The sequence below is a fragment of the Podarcis bocagei genome (assembly GCF_964188305.1).
Source record: "Podarcis bocagei genome assembly, chromosome: 4".
NCBI classification, from domain to species: Eukaryota; Metazoa; Chordata; class Lepidosauria; order Squamata; family Lacertidae; genus Podarcis; species Podarcis bocagei.
Genome location: NC_138128.1, coordinates 68,968,472 through 68,987,515, shown reverse-complemented (window position 1 = coordinate 68,987,515; position 19,044 = coordinate 68,968,472). Strand labels below are relative to the sequence as shown.

General features: G+C 43.9%; 1 protein-coding gene across 2 annotated transcripts in view; it reads right to left on the bottom strand.

The window, feature by feature from the left end:
• Positions 1–18,272, bottom strand: part of PRKG1 (protein kinase cGMP-dependent 1) — a 698,816-nt gene extending 680,544 nt beyond the window's left edge. Inside the window, exons 1-2 of one of the 2 annotated variants that reach the window (XM_081189597.1) lie at positions 17,823–18,272; positions 16,741–16,829 (exon numbers count right to left, since the gene is read on the bottom strand). The gene's annotated coding sequence lies outside the window, so the exon portion shown is untranslated. Of the gene's footprint in view, positions 1–16,740; positions 16,830–17,347; positions 17,495–17,822 lie in introns of those variants that run through there. The other variant, XM_081189598.1, reaches the window with a different exon arrangement.
• Positions 18,273–19,044: the final 772 nt, after the last annotated feature.

The window sequence follows — 19,044 nt, the reverse complement described above, 5'->3', positions numbered from 1 at the left end:
GGAACACTCTTATGTGGGCATCATAACATACTCATTCTCACACCAAGGATCATAACCCTCTCTGCTACTATATTCTGCTAACTAAAGGTTCTTTGTTGGTTATATTCTGCAATAATTTACTCCGCAACAATATATTCTGCATTGGTTTCTGAATCGGATGTGCTAGTAAACAGACTAAAAGAGTTTCCTTTGTTTGTTTGTTTTTAATAAACAGCTCTCTACCCTCCTTGCATGTTTTACCCTGACTAAAATGTGTCCCTGAACTGTGCTCATTCCCTTAGTTTCTCTGGAATGGGATGGAAAAGAGTGTGCATTAACTCACCCATTTTTGCCCCTTAGCCCACCCAGCAGCAATATTTCCTAGGTATATTGCCCAGGGCTACTAGAATGCCTGGCTCTTAAAAAAGCAATTGCTGGTGCAGTTTTAAAAACAGAAACATGAAACATGACATTTGAAGCCCAACGTTTATTGCAAGATGCATGGGTCATCTATAAATGCCCATTTGAGTCTAGGCCAGCAATTGCCCGGTTCCTTTCCTATAGATACCATATACTGTGTTGATAGATGCTGGCACTTTTCCACTAGGTGTGCCACAAACAGGCAAATAAAACAATGCAATTAAATTGCATCAAAGGGCAAAGGTGAGTGAAATCGGGATTCAACATCTCCACTAACTGTGCATTAGGTACACATTCTGATGTTCTGAAAGAACATGGATTGTGCCATCTAGTGGAGGCTGGGCTCCTTTTTTTCCTTGGCAGTTGTGCCAGTTATGTTGTAGAAATGATGTGAAGAAGCTTGTCACTACCGCTTGTCAAAGTTAGGCCCCAGATCCATAGGAGCAAAGGACTTATACTGCGTGGGGAGGGGAGGAGCTGTTTCTCCTAAAAAGAGGCCCAATGTATATAGCTTGAGCATTTGAAAAGACTTGCACATTTCTGTTGTTTTACAGTGGTGCCTCGCAAGATGAAATTAATTCGTTCCGCAAGTTTTTTCGTCTTGCGATTTTTTCGTCTTGCGAAGCACGGTTTCGGAAAAGTTTTGGAAAAGCTTCAAAAATCACCAAAGTCTTCAAAAACCTCAAAAAAGGCTACCACACCGCGTGCTATGAGTTGCTCCTCGAACTCAAGTCGCAACTGTATTAACGGTTTTAAGAAAAAGGAAACAAACTTGCAAGACGTTTCCGTCTTGCGAAGCAAGCCCATAGGGAAAATCGTCTTGCGAAGCAACTCAAAAAACCAAAAACCCTTTCATCTTGCGAGTTTTCCGTCTTGCAAGGCATTCGTCTTGTGAGGTACCACTGTATGTTAATTTCTAAACTCCAGAAACTACAATCTGTGCGCAGTACAAACATCTTACATGGTGATGTGTGTTACTTCATTTACTTCAAAATGTGGCTGGGGTTCGGAATCCCCTGCTCATTCTGCTGGAATTTTGCCTCAAAGTCCTGCCCTGATACCATTACTGCTAGTGGCTGCAAAGTTAAGGGCCATGGCGAGGGAGGCGGGGGGTGGAACTGTAGCCAAACTAAAAAGGATCCTGCATACTGTAGAGGGACTGACAGACTGTCAGTGCTAGATCAGGAAGAGCAGAGTTCAAATTCCAGCTCAGATATCAAGCTTACATTGGGAAAGTCACTGTCTAAGCCTAGCCTATTTTAGCACGCTGTCGTGAGTGTAAATTGGAGTAACCTAATATGCCAATAGTGGGCCTTCACTATGCCAGATTTTGTTGTACTACAACTCCCATCATCCCTGGCCATTGGCTATGCCAACTGGGACTCATGGGAGATGGGAGACTACAACTCCCATCATCCCTGGCCATTGGCTATGCCAACTGGGACTCATGGGAGATGGGAGACTACAACTCCCATCATCCTTGACCTTTGGCTATGCCAACTGGGACTCATGGGAGATGGAGTCCACCAATGTCTGGAGGGTTGCAACACCTTGAGCTTCTTGGGGTAAGGGTAGGGTGCAATGTGATGCCAGACAGACAGAGTCCTGCAAATGGCAGCAAGCCCCTTCCTCCGTGCAAGATGCAGAGGCCTCCAAAACCAAGAACTTTTTTTGTGATAAGGAAAGAGGCAAGAAAATTCACCAGGAAGTGTGGGACAACACTTGCTTTGTTACAGAAACATCTAACCTCCCAGCAAACAAATCAGGATTAATACTCACTAAATAGTCAGCGCCATCTAATCTCTCTACAAATTAACCAGGATAAATGCTAAAACAAAACCAGTCATTTGGAAATGCCATGTGCTGAACAGAAGTGGAAAACTGAGCAGAAAATTCACATGGGGGGAAGGGACTGTTTCTCCTAAAAAAAGGCCCAGTGTATAGCTTGAACATTTGAAAAGACTTGCACATTTCTGTTATTTTATGTTAGGTTCTAAACTCCAGAAAGTACAATGCAATACAATATAATACGTGCACAGTAAAAACATCACCATAGCAATCTCTGTTTTTCCATGCAACTGCAGTCCATCAGGTCAGATAATAGCAAATTGTTTTGTACAGTCAAGGTCTCTCCAAAGCGTGAGATAACAGCATTTGTTTGAAATGTGGCCAGACCTGACCTGTTGCAGAGTGGGGGGTGGGGGAGGGAGGCAGGAAGCCCAACCATTTTCAAAGCACATGGCTACTTTTTCTTTTTACCTTTCATGAGCAACTAAACAAGCCCCCATTTCTTGTGTTTCAAAGGGCCATCAGAGTTTCCACATCAAAACCAAACGGCTCTTTCTGAGCAAAGGTAACTTAGTTCCCAACTCCTTTATCACTCAGACTTAGTTAACAATTGTTTTTAAGAAATAATAATCTAAAACATGCTAAAATACATCAAATTCAAGAGCTGGGCCAAAAGTTTCTTTTAAAAAATGATCAAAATGTCGAGTTTCATCACTCAGATACTGAAAGCAATATGTTTCATTCTACATTCAAATTTGTACTTATGAATATATATCCCTCCAGTCTTGAAATTCTAGTAGTATTTTAGTTTCATTGGCACCTCTTGATTGTTTTGGCAGACATCATATATGCAACATGCACAGCAAGCTCAGAACGTTGTTGTTGCTGGTATCCATCTGTCTCAAGAGACAATGGGATGCGTCTCCAGGGGTGAAATTAAACTGTTGCGTTAGCAGCACTGATGGGGTGCAAGCCTGGTGGTGTGTTTGGAGTTCCTGGGCTGCCCAGAGGACAAGACCTCCCTCTTGGCCTCACTGACGCGCTCCAAAGGAAAGCAGAGCAATAGTTTTGGCACCAGCTTGGCTGGAAGGAGGCATACAAGGTGCCATCCAACCGTCTTAGGGACTCCAAATTTGTGTAGTGTTTACAACAGAGCTTCCCAGTGCTTTTTTTCTGGGGGGACGCATGGGTACACATACCCCTAAACATTTTGTGAATCTAAGTTTGGCCTCATTTCAATATGAGTAGGAAAATGAGAGTACCCCTAAACATCTTTTTAGAAAAAAGCACTGGTTGTGACACCTTAGTGTGTCAGCAGCAGTGTGTAGGTGTCTTGTGCAAACGCTGCCCACTCTCCTCCCAGGGCTGGATAGCGGTGAGTTTAACCTCTGATTTGCTACTAAAACTGAATTACTGTGTCACAAAATGATGCAAAACTGAATTGCTGTGTTGTGAAATGATACATGCCTCTTTTAAGAACGAGGCATGAGTTCTCTTTTTTAAAACCCCTCCTCCTTCCCTAGCCCTTTTTCCTTTCATGTCATGTCTTTTAAGATTATAAGCCTACATACAAGCAGAGACTGTCTTTTTATAGATTTGTAAGCTGGTCTGAGAGCTTTCAGATGTGGAACAAAGCAAACATGCTTTAAATTAAGATAGTTAACAACAACAATATCTTGGACACAACCTTTTAAAAATCTCAGATGTTGCAGTTGATAAATCTTAAAGCTCAGTTTAGTGAAAAATGTTTAAAGTAATAAAATGGAAAATTTGAATCTTTGCCATTTTATAGGAGTGATGCCTTGTAGTCAAACGTATTTGCTCACAGCAGCAAATTGAAGCATGAATTGTGCAGAAAACTGCAGGATGAATTCATCAACTATCAGCACTGTGCAACAATGCCCAGGAATAAGTGGTTCTTGCAAGGCAGTGCTGAACAAATCCAAATGAACTAAATGGAGACCAGCAGTGTTTAACACAGTAACCGTTACATCCTTCTGTCATTGTAAAGATGGGGCAATGCATGTCCCATCTGTGCTCTTGGCTCACGTGGTGTTACTGGACTGTGTCAATGTTCTTTAGACTGGAAGGAGGATATGGGATGATAGAACTGGCCTGTTCATTTTCTGCTCACAATTTTGGACTATGCAAGGGAATGTCACATTTAAGTACTAAGCTACATTTTAATCAAAGTCATAGATTAGGGAGGGAAACCATCTAGAGAAAGCTTGCTGACTCCAGTTACAGCGGTCTCAAAGACTATATTTATATGCACGCTGCTGATGCCCTGTAGCCATATAATAATACTAACACTAATCCTCAGCGTGGGAAAGAAAACAAGCAGGAGACAGATTAACATCAACAACAAAAAGTAATTAGACCAGTTAAAATGGGCTAATACTAGAATGAAGGAAGACTAAGGAACAGTCCAACATCTATCACTGACCAGTGGCATAAATAAGTGTAAGTACTTGGCCAGAAAGGGTAAATATAGTGGAGATAAACAGTACACTAGTCCAAGCTGCATAAGGCAGTGAACTGCAAATGGCCTGCTACTGCACTGAGGTTTGTAAGCAATGACTGGATTCACTTTTGAGTTAAACCCTTTCCTGGAGTAAGATTTACAGCATTTAAATGTCTCCGATTTACACCAGTGGGTTATGTACGCCTGGCAGTCAGCCCCTTCACTGACATCTGAAAGCTGCAGTTCATTTGGTGTCGTGTCTGCAAAAGTTCAGGTTTCTCTATCGCTTCCTCACTGTCTTTTAGTTTTTGCTATCTTGAGTAAAGCAATGCCTGAAATAAGCAGCTGTGCTGACGAACGGCAATAGTGGCGTCATTGTCTCAAAAGATAATGCCAGGCTGCTTAATGCATTTTGATGCACAGCACAATTAACCTTGTCCTGCGTGCCAGAATTTCCACTAGAAACAATGACCTACTTGCTACGAGGTGTCAATGAAAATAGCAATTATATTTAACCAGGGTACAAAGGCAAGATACTGGATGTTGCAGAGCTCTGCTGTTCCCAATTTCTCTTCCTTTTGGGGGACACTAAAAGCAGATCTACAGAGCCGGCAGCCTTTCTTGCAACTGTTCCATCTCAGATTACAGAATGGGAGGTGTCAGATTTCAACCCTTCTCAGAAAAACCCTTCCTGCAAATGGGAGTTACGCACATGAGGGTTAAGTATTCTAGCTAGCTGGTCTTTTCTGTGATGTACCAAGGCTTGTATCCAATGCAACGCTAAGCAATTATCCCATCAGTGAAATGATTTCTGCTTGTGCCTTGGGACTTTGCCCCGCTACCCTTGTCCTGCCCCACTCCATAGCTGTCAAGTGTCCCTTATTTGAAGGGACAGTCCCTTATTCCAGCGCCATGTCCCGCTGCTGTCCCTTATTGATGGATGTCCCTTAAATGTCCCTTAAATGATGTCCCTTAAATTTCAAAGGAAGCAGCTCCTCTCCCTCCCTCCCTGCCGGCCAGGGAGGAGGGAGGCTCCAACTGTGTTGCTTGGCTGTGTTGCTCACCCAATAAGAAGTCTAAGAATGACTGGGGGGTGGAGCTTGCATGCCTTGTGTGTGGCTAGTTAATGCAAGCTGGGGAGGTTTTTGAATGCTGGACGCCATTTTGTTGCACGTGCTGCTGCAAACTTTGCAGTGCAAAGCCAGGCCGGGAAGCCATCATAAGTTGAGGCTGCATAGGCCTTGTGGTGCATGTGATTCAGATTCTATTCAGTTGAACCTCTGGTTACAAAGTTGGTTGGACAGTGTTCTCGAAGCTACCAGCACGAGTTTGACCAGACTGCAGGAGGACAGGAAGACTGGAGTGCCTGGAACAGGTGAGGCTGCAGGTCCCTTATTTTGGCTGCTGGTCCCTTATTTTCAAATCTGTAAGTTGACAGCAATGCCCCACTCCCTGCACATGCAAAGATGATATTGAATCATAGAACTGTAGAGCGGGAAAGGATCTCAAGGGTCATCTTGTCCAACCCCGTGCAATGCAGGAATCTAAACTAAAGCATCCATAACAGATGGGTATGTCAAAGAAACTCCTAGTCTTTTCTCTTGCCAAGGTACTATTGACATACTGGGAGTCATATTCAGTACTGGCATTCCACCAGCTTTTAAAGATACACCTCCTTACATAAGCAGTCTCCTGATTGAACCTCCTATTTTACTTGTCTTAATCGCTGGCTTGACAGTTTTAATTGCCGTGCTGTGTTAATAGGTTTGTTTTGTTGCTCCATTTTAATTGTGAAGCTTTATTTTTATTCGTGTGAACTGCTCAGAAGCCACCTTGCCAATTAAGCAGTATATACATTTGTCAGAGCTGCCTCAGGTCCCAGCTCACAAAGGACCAACGCCAGTTTCTCTTTATATACAAAAGTCTTTATTGAAGTCCATTTGCGGTTTCACAGTAGCGGCGCGCAGCCCTACGTCTGTAACTCTAGACCGTTGAAGCTCCCTCTGAGTCGCTCCCTCCCCCACACCAGTTTAAGATCCTTGCCTTGCTCCACCTCCTTCTTCGTTCCCTCTTCCGCTGGGTCCTCCTGCCCCCTGGGGTTTCGCCCTTCCTAGACTCTTCCGACACTGATGATTCCCCGGATTGTTCCCCCTCCCTCCGGCGGGCTTTAGGACCTGGCTCCCAATCCGGGGGCTCTGCTGCCCCGCGCGCCCGTACATTTGAACTCGGCGCACGCGCCCAGCTCCCCACCTTTCTTCTGATCGTTACACTACTCCCGTCACTGCTTTCCCTCCCTTCCGGGAGGATGGCTGGTTCTGACCTCCCCTCCATTCCCCCTTTCTCCGATGGAGGCGCGGTCAGCCCTGACTCATTCCCTCTCCCTGCTGGAGGGGACGCTGCCCCTGACACACAGGAACCTCCCCCCCCCCCGCTATGCTCTGGTGGGGAAGCTGGTCCTGATCTCTGGGCTGCCGCTCTGGGAATCCCCGCTGGCCCCTTGTTCCTGGTGCGTCCCCCCCCGGGACCCCCCTTGTCCTGACCACCGGCGCCCCCTTCTGGGAATCCTCTGATTCGCTGGAGAGGCTCATGGAATCCCTCTCCTCCCCGCTGTCCTCAGATTCTTCCCATTCGCTCTCCATCTCCTGTCTCCGCTGTGCCTCTGTCCCTGAACCCCTGACAACATTTAATGATATTAATAAACATTGAAACGTATGTACTATCCATTCACTCAGATACACTGCACACGTCTGCTGAGATGGTGTGCTCTTTCTCAAAGGGAATTTTATTGTGTTGTGAGCACCAGGTGGTCAAACTTTATTTGTGGCTAGCTGTCTTTTAAAGCATATTTTTAAATAACCGATGTAAAGACCTATCAATAAGCCCAGACAGGAAACGTGTGATGACGGACAGTAGGGTGGATCATCAGGCAATGAAACGCTGGCAGAACTATATTGTCAGATACATTAAAACTATCAACAACAGCTACTAGCTATGTTCTGCCTTCATGGTGTTTTGTCAATGGGTTCTTTATCTGGGATGTATGAAGCAAATGCAAAACACAAGCAGTGAAGTCTGAAACTTATTGAGCAGCACGCTTCTTATACACAAGGATACAGAATCACTCCTTTGCACAAGCATAGACACAAGATAGGATAGACTAACATACCAGACTAACATACACAAGAATATCAAGCAAGCACCAATCCCTCCTTTACACAAGGACAGACACAAGAATAGAATGCACTAACATACCAGGCGAATGGCAGAATCCCTCCTTTCAGCTGCTGGAAGCACCAAGGAGACCGTAATCTGGCCAGACTATACAGCACATTCATCAGTTTAGGCCTGCATCAATACTGCTACCCTTCAGCTGGCTTGACTGTTACTACCTTCACCTTCCTTGGGGGTCTCATGAGCTAGGCCAGCAGGCAAGCAAAGTAATTTTGTACCAGAAGCCCTCGTATGAGCGCAATCAAGTCAGCAGAACTCAGCATTAGAATCACTGCTGCTGAGCTCATGGTGACATGAAGGGTTCATTGTGCAAGGCCACCTACACCTCCTTGGTAACCATCCATCTTCTGCATTTCCACTACTCGTAATCAGAGGAAGTATGCTTCTGAATATTAGTTGCTGGAAATCACATGTGGAGAGAATGCTGTTGGATCCTGTTTGTGGGCTTCCTACACACAGGCATCTGGTTAGTCACTGTGAGAACAGGATGCTGGACTAGATGGGTCATTGGCCTCATCCAGCAAGCTCTTTATTATATTTAGATATTCTCATGGTTGTTTTTTGTTTGTTTGCTTTGCTTTTAACAGGAGAGCTTTTCACAGCAAATCACCCCATTCATTGATCTTGTCCGGTGCTGCTTACTCAAACCAACAACAGCTCTTCAAGGGCAAAGGTCTCTATGGATCCTGCTACCAAGATCCTTTATCTGGAAAATCTGGTGATTTCTAAATTCAGAACACAGGCGCTGCCAGTGGGTTATGCTACATTAAATATATACAATTGGAATATGCAACAAAATCCCTTTTGCAGTAAATCCTCACCTCCTATCAGCCGTGCTCCTGTTTAGGGTTTTAGTCAGCCATGTTCCATTCCAGGAGGATAGGCCATTCCACTTAATTCCATCCCATCCCACAGCACTAGTTTCTTCTTCTTCCAGTCATTAGAATTCTGCGATATGCTCAGTCCTCATTGGGCTGTTTGGAACATTGTGAGTTTCTGCATCTTTAAGGTCCTATTTTCTACTTGCCATTTTGCAAATCTCAAGGATCCCCCAAGCATGCTGATATCCTCCTCATTTCTCAGTAGTTTTGTTTTGACTACAGTTCTGTCAGCACTCACCACCTGAGTTTGCTATTAGACGGACTACTAGCTACCTCTTGACAACAACTCTTGGTAGGGCTTGTAAAATGGGAACCATTTTAAGAACATTTTAACCAGCCTTTCAAGGGGCATAACTTTGAGTGCCTCTTTATTTCCCCCTCATTGCTGGCTGCGCAGGAAAAGTCTAGACATTACTCTTCATGCAGAGAGGAGGAGGAGAATAACAAAGAGATAGAGGCAAATTCCCACTGAAATGAGTGAGATGTGATTTCAAATGCAGGTGTGTATCATTCAAGGTGCACAGTTTGGATAATGGATTTTTGCCTGTATAATCCCCGCAGAAGCAAATTCAGTTTTGTTGCCACTGATCTTATCCAAGTGAAGAAAATAGGCTGAGGAATACTCTAACCTGCCTTCTGGAATATTTATAGCTTCCCATTCTTGCACTAATTCTGTATTCTACAGTGAAACAAGTTGTGTTTCTTTCTCCCAGAGGGAGAAACAGGTAGCATTAAAATTAAGTTCTTGCTGCCTCCTTAATGAGGCATCCTCATTTGTTATGGATGCGCTGTACTCTGCCAGCCTGAGAGGTTTTGACTTCAGCTACCATTTTCCTATACAAAAGACCTCAAAGTCTGATTGGGGAAAATATCAGAGATCTTTTAAAAAGTGGGTGTGCCTGTGAAAAGGCCTTTGGTTTTGTTAGGCACCTGTGTTTCAGCTCCAAATGCAATTAAATCATTACATTGTACCTTTAAATTCCCTGACATGGAATGGGCATGAGCACAAAATTTGCATTCTCAAGAATCTCCATTTTAATAATAATAACAATATTAATAATAATAAACCTAACCTAGGATTTTATCCGATTAGTCCTACTTAGAGTGGGTCCATTGAAACAAATGGACCTAAGTTAGTCATGTTCATTAGCATCAATGGGTCTGCTTCAATTACGATTTCCCTCATGGCTATAAATATATGTGTGAACATGAGCGGGCTGGATGATGCTTGCCAAAAATTATTATTATTAATAATAATAATAATAATAATAATAATAATAATAACAACAACAACAACAACAACAACAACAACAACAACAACAACAATAATAATAAATTATTTATACCCCGCCCATCTGGCTGGGTTTCCCCAGCCACTCTGGGCAGCTCCCAACAGAATATTAACAACACATTGAAAAATCAAACGTTAAAAACTTCCCTAAACAGAGCTGTCTTCAGATGTCTTCTAAAAGTCAGATACAGTAGTTGTTTATTTCCTTGACATCTGGTGGGAGGGCGTTCCACAGGGTGGGCACCACTACCGAGAAGACCCTCTGCCTGGTTTCCTGTAACCTTACTTTTCACAGTGAAGAAGGCCCTCGGAGCTGGACCTCAGTGTCCGAGTTGAGTGATGGGGGTGGAGACGCTCCTTCAGGTATACTGGGCCGAGGCAGTTTAGGGCTTTAAAGGTCAGCACCAACACTTTGAATTGTGCTCGGAAACATACTGGGAGCCAATGCAGGTCTTTCAGGACCAGTGTTATATGGTCTTGGCAGCCACTCCCAGCCACCAGTCTAGCTGCCGCATTCTAGATTAGTTGTAGTTTCCGGGTCACCTTCAAAGGTAGCCCCACATAGAGCGCATTGCAGTAGTCCAAGCAGGAGATAACTATAGCATGCACCACTCTGGCGAGACAGTCTGCGGGCAGATAGGGTCTCAGCCTGCGTACCAGATGGAGCTGGCAGACAACTGCCCTGGACACAGAATTGACCTGCGCCTCAATGCACAGCTGTGAGTCCAAAATAACTCCCAGGCTGTGCACCTGCTCCTTCAGGGGCACAGTTACTCCATTCAGGACCAGGGAGTCTCCCACACCTGCCCACCCCCTGTCCCCCCAAAACAGTACCAGAGAGATGGCGGAATAAGAGTTTCAGTGGGTGGAGTTAAGCATTCAATGTGTCCTACAATTTAGCAAAACATGGAAAACTTCAATATAGATGAGGTGGGGAAATAAGATAAAAATAAAAATTTGCCCGATATGTACCATTTGGGCATGTCACAGAGTTTACTGTGGCCTGTCACGGGCTTAGAATTGCCCAGGTGCAGAATTTTAGTTGGATTTTAGCCCAGATTAGTAAGTCAGCTCCAACTAGCCTTATAGCTCCATGTGGTGTTCAAGGGGCTACTTGGGAGCAGAAAAAGAACAGTGGCACTTCACAGTCTATCCTAAGAACACTCAGAACAGCCACATGTCCCTGGCAATAGTACACAACAGGGCAACATCACCATTCTTGCGACACTTGGAAACTCTGTTAAATTGATTTATTCCCACCCACAATTCCATTTATTGTTCAGTTTATTATGCTGGCACTCAGTTGTCCTTCCCTTTTCACGCTGGGTTGTTTTTGTGAAATAGTTTCAGATGCACTGAGAAAACTAGAAAACAAACCACTACCCAGACATACCAACCACACCTAAAATCTGTAAGCATGCTAGACAACCAGGCACATTTTTTGGCTCATATAAAGACTCGATTTACTTCTGGCATTCCATGTGCCAACAGCTAGAAAGAAGTTTGGGAACCATAAAATCAAACAAACTCTGGTGTTTTTTCAATTATTTTCAGATGATTTCATTGGTAGGACCAAGGAATTGCTTTTTTTTAAGTGTTTTGGTCAGGGTTTTGCAGGAAGGATTCAAGTGCATATAGGGATTGCACAACTGGAGTGGATTAAAGTGCTCTGTTTGGCCTAACACAATAAATCCACTTTTTTTTAAAAAAGTGGACTTTTTGCAGTTTAGAAAGTAATGGGGAAATTCATTGAAAAGTGTGGGGTGGAGATTCATGGGAAGACATATGAACAGTACGCAAGCAAACCAGGATGAGTGCTTGTTTGTTGTCATATCACCTTCCCGTAAACAAGTCAGAACAAACACCCAAGCAAGAAAAGACATAGTCTAACCTCCCCATTAGCATTACGCAAGCAAATCAGGATGAACACTCAGTAAACAGGATGTTATAGCCCTGCCTTCTCTAGTGCTGCTCAGACACCTCTTCCTTTCCTTTTCTTGCTTGGTGCGGCTGAAAGCGGTGTCATGCTTTGAAGGACACTACTTTAGGCTTAGTCGTCCCAAAGAGCAGATGAGGTGGTAAACCTGTTTGTGGACTGTACCATGTCAGATGGAAGGAGGGGTAATGGCAGGGCTTTTTTTTTCAACCAGAACTCCCTGGAACTGAATTCCGGCAGCTCTTAGAAGGTGGAGGTCCTAAAGCTCAACAACCTTGGGTGGGTGCTCAGCAAGTTCCACCACCTCTTTTTTCTAGAAATAAAGCCCTGGGTAATGAAATGGCCAAATGCTCTCCCCCCCCCTTCTTGCACATAGAAAAGTGGCATGTCCCTTGGACTTTATGGATGTCTGATGTAAATGCCCTACACCCACCCACCCCTTCTTCAGACATAACAGCACCCCAACCTCTGCAAGCAGGCCTGTGCAGAGCTTGTTTATTAGAATAAAGTTATAAACTCAAACAAAAAAGCAGCTTATAATTTACGGGGATACTTTCTTAGGGAGGTCTCTGATTTTATGTGGAGCACTAGTGACACCCGGTGGTTGCTTGTACTCATTACAGTTTTACTTTTTTTGAACAGTATCTCCATTGCATGCAAGAACAGGCCTAACAGCCAAGGTCTATGAAAAAGCAGTATATCAACAAGGCTTCAGGGTTTTTTGGTGTTCTTTTGTTTTTTTGCAGAAACAGGAATGGCAGCAGCAGCAGCAGCAGCAAGTAAGCACATTTCTGATCTTAGTGGCTGTAGAATACAGGGCATCAATCAAGTGTAAAGATCACAGATAATGATTTCCAGAAAGGAGCAGCCAAGTTAGGCATGTCTGGAATGTACTTCGGCACATTTTTGAAAAGGGAATTATTGGGGTTAATGCTGTTCTAACACTGTCATAGTACTAGATCTGTTCCACAGAACTTATGCGTTACCTAGCCCTCACATACAAAGGGGAGCATTTTTGTTGTCACGTTGAAGTAAGCTACTGTAGCTGAGCAACTTCCTCAAGTTCTCCCACCAGCCAAGCCTGCCCACTGGGTTCCGAGACAGGGCCAGCCATAGCTCGGTGGTAGAGCATCTGCTTTGCATTCCAAAGGTTACAAGTTCAATCCTTGGCACCTCCAGCTAGGGATGGGAATGCTCTTTGTCTGAAGCCCTGGGGAACCACTCACTGACAGTCGGTGTTGACAGTACTGAGATGGACCATAATATCTAAGAGCGAGGAAGCTTCCTATATACGAAATGTCCAATGCAGGACATTCTATTGCCTGAAGCAAAGGGCAAGATGCCACCCTCTCATTCCACATACAAAAATCAAGCAGATTGGCAAATTAAATCATATTTCAACACTCTAGCAATGAGACAGGGTCTTTTACCACACCTGAAGGGCAATGGCTAGCTTAGTGGGTGCAGGGCAAGCCATCTCCAAGACAACAGCAATGGACAGTTCACATTCAATAGCTTTACACTGCTATTGTACAAGAAGTTGTTTTTTTTAAAAAAAAAATCACTTCAGATCTGGCCCCAACTCTCCTTTATTTTTTTTGATTCCTGGCTTGTTCTTTTCATGAGCTCATTTCTGCCTTGGGCTTTCTGACACAGAATGTGCAAATGAATTCAGTCCCCAACTCCAACCCCTAGCTGACGGATAAAAAACACGTACCCTTCTTTCAGGACACCTACAAATGCAACAGGTAGAAAAGGGTGTTCAATCATCATGTGTTTTTTTTTATAAATTTTTTATTGGGTTTTCCGCCTTTATAGAGACAATACAAACACAACAATAACACAAGACACAAACATGTATAAATTCAGCAGATCCTCTTCTCATAACCTTGTTCCCTGACTTCCCCCCACCCACCCCCCTCGTGCATCCCAATTCCCAAGATTATATCAGCAAGTTGGTATTTCTCCTCTTAACCATCTTATTCATTTTGTTGCCTCTTTTCTAATAAAAAAAAAAAATTGATTTTCCTAAGTTGGACTTAAGTTCTCTTCCATCGATTTTTCATTTTGTCTTGAATAAAAGTCATATTAACCAAACATGAAAGTCTTAAGAGTTTTTAAGAATCTCCTCTTCCCTCCCTTCCATCCCCGGTTTTTGTTCCTTCCCAATAAAAATCCAAAGTCAAGATTCTCAGCCTGGGTTCCTCACGTCCGAGGCTTTCAAGTCCCTTTCAGTCCCTCTCCGCCGGTCTCGTTGGTAGTCCTTTATATCAGTCGTCGAGTCTGGAAAAGGATCTTTCACCATCAAAACATATTCTCTTCCCACAAGGAGATTTGAAAGCAACTGCTGGAGTATTTCCACAAAGCCTGTATCCTCAAAGTCAAAGTCCAAACGGAGGCCCCAATCATATTTCTTTATTTTAAGTTCCTGTACATATTGTCCCAGAACCTCCTCCTTCTTCTTCTGCATCTTTCGCAGACTTGTGGTAGATGTGTTCCCAGAGTCTCCTTGCTTGTGTTCCACAGATGTCAGCTTTTGGTTGTTGCTTCCCAAGGTTACTTTCTCTTTTTCTTGTTTAGTCTCTTCCACCTCTGTAGACATTGTTTCCCATTCAGCTGTGGATTCTTTCTCATTCAGGTCCTCAATACAAACAGCAGAGTTGCCTGTTCCCAAGGTCATAATGTTAAGTTGTTTATTCATGGCTAAGCTCTGCTCTTGTAAGATTCCCACCAATTGAAACATCCTTTCGATTTCCACTAGTAACTTTCCATCCACAGCCATTGTATCCATTGTAGTTTCACAGAATTCCCCCTAGAGGGAATCTGGTTACTTATTAGTCTTTTTTCCAACAGTCCTTTAGCTTGTTATTGTTACTTTGATTCCAACAATTTTAACTCAATTATAACTCGTCTTAATCCAGAGGGATCTTAAATAGTGATTTTTCCGCTTTAAACTGCCCGTTTGACAGCTTTGACAGCTGTCAAACTCCGCAGCTCTTACACAGGCACAAAGGCAGGACGTTCCCGAGCCCGGGAGGGGGGGTTGCTCAAAACATAAAGAGGGTCTCCAAAACTCCACTCTCCAGCACAGAATTTCCTTTAACTAAATCTTGAAAGTTAGTGTCCTTTTTAACTCACCCCACCAAGGGTAGGCTCTCCAGCTTAGCTCTTATGTCGTTGCTTAGATCGTCTGCAAGGGGGGGGGGTGCGGACTTCCTTTTAGCACACCCCCCGGTCGTCTCCAATTCAAGGAAAAAATTTTTAAAGTCCCAATCCGTCTTACTCACGGGTAGTTCTTTCAGTCCAAATTTTCAAGGAAGCAAGTCAGCGCTCTTCAGCCATGGCACACGGCTTCACTCCGCTGGGGTAGCGGTTTACTCTCAGCACCACGCCACTCTCCGTATCCTCTCCGTAGCCTTTAAAAAGGCTCTTCGTGAATCGGGGAGGGCGCTTAAGGTGCCCACTGAGTCACCAGGTCCTCAGGCATCCGCGCCTGAGGTTTTTGAGGGTCCCCGCGTCGCCGTCGCGGCAGGACCCGTCCCCAGCGGAGCCGATTCCCTCCGGAGCTCGGAGGGAATCCGCCATTAGCTGTCCGCGCCAACCCGGAAGTCTGTTCAATCATCATGTTGTTCCTTCTGTCTTTGAACCTGAAATGGCTATTCATGCATTCTGCTTAATGGATTACTTATCCCTAGAAAATATTTTTGTCAGTAATAATTGGGAGATAATATCCAAGAATTCCCTGCACATTATCCATGCACACAGAGAGAGATTGAAAGTGTCAATCAGTATTATCAGCATCTACTAAATGCCTTCCATCCTAAACTCTTTTTATAAGGAAGTTAAAATATAATCCAAACATGGAAAACTTTGGGGAAAGCGAAGGAGAAATGGATAATGACACATGATCCAGGTTTAGTCTTCTGCTATTGTTAAAAGTCTTGGATGGGATTCATATAAAAAGGTTATCCAGCTAGTTTAATGGGGCCCAGCTGAGCATTAGTGCATGGCAGTGGCGTAGCGTGGGTTGTCAGCACCCGGGGCAAGGCAAGTAATTTGCGTCCCCTAACCCGTGGATTTGCACCCCCTAACCCTAACCCCCAGATGTTGCGCCCGGTGCGGCCGGCCCCCTCTGCACCCCCCACGCTACGCCACTGGTGCATGGATACAAATGAGTATTCAGGTTCACATTTGCAGTCTCATTCATTGCACATCTGTAGACCTGCTTGTGCTATCAACATCTCTTGCTAGATTAGATGCTGCTTGCAAGCCTGAATAGGTAAGATAAATTGACATACGGAGGCAGCTTGTTCCAAAGAGAAGAAATAGAAAGCAAAAACTATCAAAGATGCAACATGAAAGAACAAACCTTAGGCATATGTAAGGCAGCAAAAGGTAACAGGGAAACAGATGCCTTGTGACAGGTTTTGCCAGCCTTCTAGCGCTGGGAAGTTGCATAAACACAAGGTCAAAGTCTGCAAAGCAGAATAGAAGGAAAAGCAGCCAGCAGGTTTTTCCCCATGCAAGGAAGTCAATGGTCGAAGCATGAGAGCGCTTAGGAAAGGGTACAGTTCCCCTCTCTGATAAGACTAGGTTACGCATTTGAGGCAAAGGCAAAGATTGACACACCTGCAGTCCTCGGGGTGTGGGTGGGTGTTTATATATCTGTATCTATAATCCTCTTAAGTGAAAAATTCTCAACAGAGAAGAGCCTTTTCAAAAAGCAGGAAGTCACCAGAGAATTGCTCACCTGAGGCCCCATGAGGCATCATTATGAATTACTTGCTCATTTCCTGAAGTGTTGGAATATTTCTCCTCTGCAAGGAAAGTGTGAAAAGCCTGGAATAAAAATGCAAAGTCAGATGTAAAATTGTAAGATGATAACTGACTCGGTGCATTGCATTACACAATGGATAACCGGCCAACATGCAGTTGTAGCCTCTACACTAACCTCTACACAGAGTAGACCCTTCAAAATGAATAGACCTAAGGTAGTCATCTCCATTAATTTCAGTATGACTAAGACTGTACAGTACTCAACTGAGGGTGTGATAGTACGGTATATCTCTTTTCAACCACCTTCATTGGCTTCCTGTTTGCTTCTCTACTGAATTCAAAGTGCTGGTGCTTATTTATTTACCAAGTTTTACATCCTGCCTTCCTTCAAGGAATTCAAGCTGATTGCATGGGATTCCCTGTGTAACTTCAGCAAAGTGGTTGCCTCATGACCCTTCAGATCAAATTTTCACTTTGGAAGTGGTGTTTGAACTTGCCAGTAGTTGGGGGATGGGTGCTGAAATGGCAGTAAAATCCAGGGGTGTGTTTTTTTATAACCAACTTAGGCTTGCTTACCCTACCTGGGGAGAATGGACCTTGCCTTATTTATAATTCAGGATGCCCTACTTCAATGAACGCTATGTGGGGGGGGGGGTCTCCTTAGAGATGGTTTGGAAATTTCAGCTGCTCCAAAATGCTGTTTGGGGTCAGTTAGTCAGAGCATATCATGCCCATATTGTTACTTCAGTCTCATTTCTTTATTGAGTTTATGACAGGTGTTACAGTTAAAATGCTTTTGGCACTTCACAGATTAATTCTTTGGTTCATGAGCAAGGGACACTTTTCGTCAGTTACCCACACTATTTGCAATTCAACCACTGAGGTACTCCAATTAGTACTCAGGGAGTTACCTCACCCCTTGTTACCGGCTTGGGAATCTTTTCCTAGAAAAACTCTCTCCTCCTGACTGGAATGAGACCCAGGGAGTCTGTATTCCCACAGCTTCTACCTCTCCTGTCTCAGACTCAGCCCTCCAGTGAACTCCTGTCTGTTTACCTTCCTCAGACACTCAACCCCATCTTCCTTTCGAAGCTGCGAGGCTCTTTCCTCTTGCTGTGGACGGTCTCCTCAGAACAGATGTTCAATTCAAATCAGATTCTCTCAGGCAAACCCTCTCCTAATCCCTATCTCCCATCTCAAATCGAGCCCTCTCTCTCTCAAACTAAACCCTCGGTCCCTTCTCTATCCTTGTCTAACTCTGTCCCTCAAAAACTGCTCCTTTTATTCTTCCCTCCAAAATGCTGCTCCACAAACAGCCCCCCCCCCCCGGCTAGCTGTCTTGGTGGTCATCAGAGAGAAGCTCCAGCCCTCCGGGTGCAATTCTGAAGGACTTCATCACCAGACTTTGGTCTGGTTCCGCTGTCTGTCACAAATACTATTATGTTGGTGGTTATATGCAACAAGACCTTCTCAGAGGTGGCCTCACAGCTGTGGAATTTCATCCCATGTGAGGTCAGGCAAGCCCCGCCCCTGGATAATTTTAAACAGGCCTTTTTTATGGCCTTCAGAAGCTAATTGCAAATATTGCTGTATAAATGGCATTGCAGCCTAGTTTCTAAATAGGCTATTTGCTATTTCCCTGCTGGCTTTTAGAAAATACGGCACAGATATTTTAAATGGTTTTAAAATTTGTTTTGAAATACAACATTCTCAATTAGGGTTTGATGTGAGTGTGGAGAAATTACCGTTTAAAATGTGTTTCCTGAGACAGGGTTTTGTTTTTTTTTAAAAAAGTTTGCTGTGGGGTTATGTGAAGGATTAAGTTTAAAATACCATGAATCTGAGGGTAGATGGCAGTTGGCAGCTACTCAGTTGCAAAAAGAATGATCATGGAAAAGGGGGTTCTTTTTATATGGACCAAGAGGATTGTGAAATTTCACTGGGTAGAAATTCTTGGTCACTTATTGGACACAAACAAAGTGATCTGATGAGGGGGTAGAATTATATGCCCCTCAAATCTGACTGGTTGGTTGCAAGTGTAGGCTGGCTGGAACATAAAAAGAGCCATTCTCAGTGTATTTTTGCTCTGCTACACATTTGAAAAGGGCGTGTTTATTCTTCCGCTGCTGCTGCTGCAGCTGCTTCTGCCATTTTCATCCCGCACTATTTCAGTTACTTTTGAGTTGAAATCTGACAAACATTTTTTGTGCTTGCTTTGCACCAGGAATGCAATGTTGGGGTTATTTGCAATGAATAATACATTGACATTTTATTCTGC